The sequence below is a fragment of the Dendrobium catenatum genome, unplaced genomic scaffold (assembly GCF_001605985.2).
Source record: "Dendrobium catenatum unplaced genomic scaffold, ASM160598v2 fragScaff_scaffold_968, whole genome shotgun sequence".
Lineage (NCBI taxonomy): Eukaryota > Viridiplantae > Streptophyta > Magnoliopsida > Asparagales > Orchidaceae > Dendrobium > Dendrobium catenatum.
The window spans coordinates 42,056-47,077 of NW_021319430.1; positions in this window are offsets into that span (position 1 = coordinate 42,056).

A 5,022-nucleotide genomic window follows, 5' to 3' on the forward strand; every position below is an offset into this window, starting at 1 on the left:
TGTACGATGTTGAATCGTACTGTATGAACAGTAACAGCTACTTTTAAAATCAGAGGGTTTTTGGAGCCGTTTTTAGAAGTCAATCATGTCCTTTTTTAGTAAGAATCACAGAGGGGGTGAACGTGATTAGAGAGGGATTCCAAGGGAGAAAACTCTAGAGAAGTTCTTGAGGGTTGAGAGAGGAAGGAGGAGGTGAGCGTTATGAGGGAGAAGAAGTGTGAGGGAGATCACACGGTTGCTCCGAGCTTACTGCATCTTGCTCCTCCTGTGGCCCTAGAAGGATTTGAGGGAGGATCTCCAAGGGAAAGGCTCATCTACATCTGTTACCTCGAGGTTCTCTGCCTTCTCTAAGAGGGAGAAAAACGAGAAGGTTCTCTGCCGTCGCCAGGAGGGCGAAAACAGAGTTTGGCACTCCGCCACGCCGGGTTGGTTAAAGGGAGGTTTGTAAAGGCTTCTCCGCCTTTCCGAGGGGGGCAAAAGGAGAACTATTTTTGATAGTGAAAATCCCGGAGTGGAGGACTCCGGGGAGTGGACATAGGTCATATTTTGACCGAACCACTATAAAATTCTTGGTGTGTTTTTTCCTTATCGTCATTTACTTTTTACTTGCATTTAATTTTTATAACTATTGCATGGTGAAATTTTGTGGAAGAAAACTTGCTTAAAATTTTATTATAAAATTTCAAAAATAACAAAAAAATTAGAACTCTTGTTTAGGGTTATTTTTATTAAGAAAAAGATTTTCACAATTCACCCCCCCTCTTGTCGTTTAGTATTTTCAGTAAGCTAATTCTAAATTTACAACAATGAACTGAATGGATCCCCTCTGCTTATACAGGTTGGTTATCAAATTCGTAGAGTTGTCCTGCAGCAGGTTGAAGTTTCTCTCTGGTGAGACCCATATTGAGAAAGGTAGAGTAGAACAGGACATCTATGGAGCTACCAACATCCATAAGAATTGTTTTGACATTGTAGCACGGATCGCATATCCCCACATTAATCACAAGTGAGTCTTGGTGAGGAGTTTTTACTCCTAAATTAGAATCATCAAATGTGATAGAGTGGTCTATAAGAGCCTTTTTTGGAGTTGGATTTTCATCTACAGCCAAAAAGACTTTATCAGATAGCAAGGGGCCTTCAACAATTGTCTCAATTTCACCAACTGCTATTCAGTTATTCATCGGTGGCCTCTGTTATTGATTTTGCCCCCCAGCAAGACAAGTTTCTTCTCAGGTACGTGAATCCCGAATAAACTATCAAAGATAGCCCTGAAGGATAAGTCTTTCAATCTCCTCCTTGAGTTGTCTACAAGCTTCGATAGTGTGGCCACGACTATGATGAAAGTGGAAGTACTGATCTTAATTTCCTGTGTTCGGCTTCAAAGGATGCGAGCATTTCACTATATCTTGATCTCAAATAGCCATTAATATATTTGTTCTAGATGTATTGAATGGAGTGTACTCCTTCTCCTATCGAGGTTCTCATCATGGCAATGGAGGCCAAGTAGGTAGATTGTTCTTCCCTTGCTTCTTTCGTTGTGAGGATAAATTATCCACCCTAGGTGTACCCTTGTGCTTCCCATTAGTTTGCTCAAATTACTTTCTATGAGCATTTATGGCTTCATCTACCGAGATTTAAGCTTTCATATGATGAATCAAATCAGCATATGAGTGAATGGTATCGTGCATGAGTGCTGAATAGAAAGGTTCAGGATGAAGGCCTCCAAGAAAGACCCCTTTCAGTAATACGGGATCCACTCCCAAAATTTGTCGAGCTTCAGTGGAAAATTATTAAAAATACTCCTTCAACGATTCTTCTTCATTTTGACGGATCCCGGAGAGATGGGAAGAATCTTTAGCTATTCTTCGATTGGCTATGAACTATTTGACGAAAGTTTTGGCCAATTTGATAAATGAGGGGATCGTCTCGGATGGAAGAGAATAGAACCACGTTCGATCCTGTCCTTTAAGGGTGGCATGAAAGACCTGACAGAGGAGTGTGTCAGAGGCTCGCTGAATATGCATGATGGTTCTATAGTGGTTGATATGCTTATACGAGTCGTTTGTTCCATCGTAAGACTCGATGCTGGGTACTTTAAATCTGACCAGAATGGGGTGCTGAAGAATGGCTTCAATTAGAGGCGATGACTCCTGGAAGTCCCTCTGTCGGAGAGTCTATCTCACATCCCCTCGAGGGAACTCTTACCATACCAATCTTCGCAGTTCATGACGTAGAGCATTGTGAGAGAGCTCAGCAATGTGTGGTTGGGATGATTCTTCTTGGAGATCTGGAAGAACGCAAGGCTACCGAGTTGAAGGCGAAGGATGTGTAGAACTTACTGTATCAGCAAGTTTGTTATCCGGTCGTGACTGCGGACGTCTTCTTGGCTAAGGAAGATGTATCTCTGCTTTAAAATGTTTGAGTTGAACATCTTCGGTCAGTGGTGGAGCTTGAGGGGGAAGAACTTCCTTCCGTTGTGGTATTGCAGGTTGTCGAGTCTCTCGTATGAGTTTAAGGATCTCATTCTGAGATTCTTACATTTTTTTGGATCCTCTCTTCTAGAGAGGGTCCTGAGGTTCCTTCTCCAGCAGCATTTTGCCCCCAGGATAAAAAGAAGCAGACATCAGGCATCTATGATTCATAGACTGATTTCTGGACTGGTGGGAGTTGGAGCGGGAAGCCCCAACAATACGACTGCTAAGCCTGTTGACCATCACAGCAATACTTGAAGTCGTGGGTTCATTTCCCATAGACGGCTCCAAACTGTTACGGGCTAGAATATACTCGGTGATAGAGTCAAAAAATTTTTGTCTGAGCGTTCTACGAATATCTAGCACACACAAACAGAAGATAAAAGAACACCAAGATTTTTATTTGGAAAACCCTGAAAAGGGAAAAAACCATGGGGCCACGCCCAGTTGAAAAGTTCCACTAGTGTAGTTTGAGATACAAGAGGCTGATTCATCCAACAAGTTAGGACGATCAGATTACAATGAGTATCTTCTAAATTGAAATTCAGTTAACAAGTCGAGCAGAGTTCCGACATCACTCGGGCGTCTGACGGAATTCTGGCATCGTTCTGATGATGAGAAGAACTCCGATAGTGGTCCGTCCTTCTCTTCTCTTCTTGCTTGGGTCCCCTCTAATGAGAAATGAGGGCTCTATTTATAGATTTTTTGGAGTGGCATAGTTCATAAATAGTTGTGAGATCAGGGGAAAATAGGGAGTGGGCGAATGGATGGTTGATGTTGAATCCTTGGATCGTGCACCATTCGTTAGACATTTGAAGGTCTTAGTGATGTTAGAATTTGACGTTTTTAAGCTCGCTCGATTCTTCTCGCTGAGTCGTTTGATTCGACTATAAGCTCGTTAAAATCGAAGACAATTTGGTAACTCAAATTGTGGTACAAGCTTTTCAGCATTGCTTCGGGCACTTGATTTTGGCTTATTTGGGCTCGTATTGAGTTGAATTTGGTGTCGTTGAGTACATATTTTCCAGACGCTTAGTTTGACTATAATCTCGTTAAATTCGGAGTTCAAGTGTTCCTCAATTTAATTTTTGAAGCTTCCGGTTCAATTTTTCCTCAAGATTCGTGCTCGATCAAGATAATTTTTTTAGAATATATCAATTATCATAATCATTTTGGAGTTAAAATTTTTTATTAAAATTATTAATTCCCCCCCCCCCCCCTCTTAGTGAGCCTCGAGTTAATTTTTTAAAGTTTAACAACCTTTACGAACATTCAAGTGGTATCAGAGCGGGTTTGAAAAATAAGGTTTTATTAAACCATTGACGAACGATCAATGGCTCATTTTGGTAATCGTAACACTGTGGAGGATAATTTAATAACCTATCCACCACTGTTTGAAAATGTTCTTTTTTGTTTCTAAAAATATGCATGCCTACTTTTTCGCAATCCATTAATTATAGAATTTGAAATATGATTCAAATTGGTTATTCACTTCCATCGCATGTAGTTAATGGCATCAAAATATATATTCCTTTTACTGAATAGAGTTTTGAGGATAGGGAGCTCGCACAGTTCAATGCTAAATGTTTGAATTGTTTCTTTCATTCTTTAAAATCTGAAGACTATATACGAGTTTTTGCATGCACTATGGGGAAGGAGATTCATGATAGGTTATGTATCACTTATGAGGGAACTAGTGAAGATAAACTGTCTAAATTAAATATTCTATTGTATGACTATGAACTATTTTATATGAAACCTAGCGCGAATATATTTGAAATGTACAAAAAATTCATCCATATAGTGATACCCTTAGATGCACTAATTAGAGAACTATCAAACTCTAAAAAAGTTAATAAGATTCTACATTGTTTATCAAGTTTTTATGTTATCAATATAACTGTAATTATTGAATCTAAAGGCTTGAATATTTATTCTATTGATAATTCGCTTGGGTCACTGATTGCCTACGAGCAAAGAGTGAGTCAAAAGCAAAGTGATGTAGGAGATAAGAAGAAAGAGAGAACTGTAGCAATAAAAGTAGGAAATTATGATAGTGATAGTTTTATAGTGGAGGAGGATGATAACATTACCTTAACTGGGACATAAGCAAAATTAATTGCACTTGAGAATAATAAACCACCACCTACCTTAGAATAATTTCATAAGCCCTCACCATATCATGCATCACATAAACTTAGGAGAAGGCGTCATGCCCCACATATGTTAGTAAATCTATTTCCTAGTGTTAGGTTTTACTCTTATAGAATGTTAGGTCACATAGCCCACACTTATACAATCCACCATAGGACACATATAGTGTGGAGGCCTAAATTGCATTCATCACTGTATAGCATATATTCATTTCATTCAATAAAGTATAAGGTGGAACCCAAACTCACTTGGGTTCCCAAATCTAACCTTTGAATCACTATGTAGGACTGCTCTCACAAAAGACCTAGTGAGAGCATTGTTGAAACTTGTTCACTGTTAATTAGGTTGTTAAACTTAAGCTTATGTCCCAGCGGCCAACCAAGAGAGGGGTGAATTG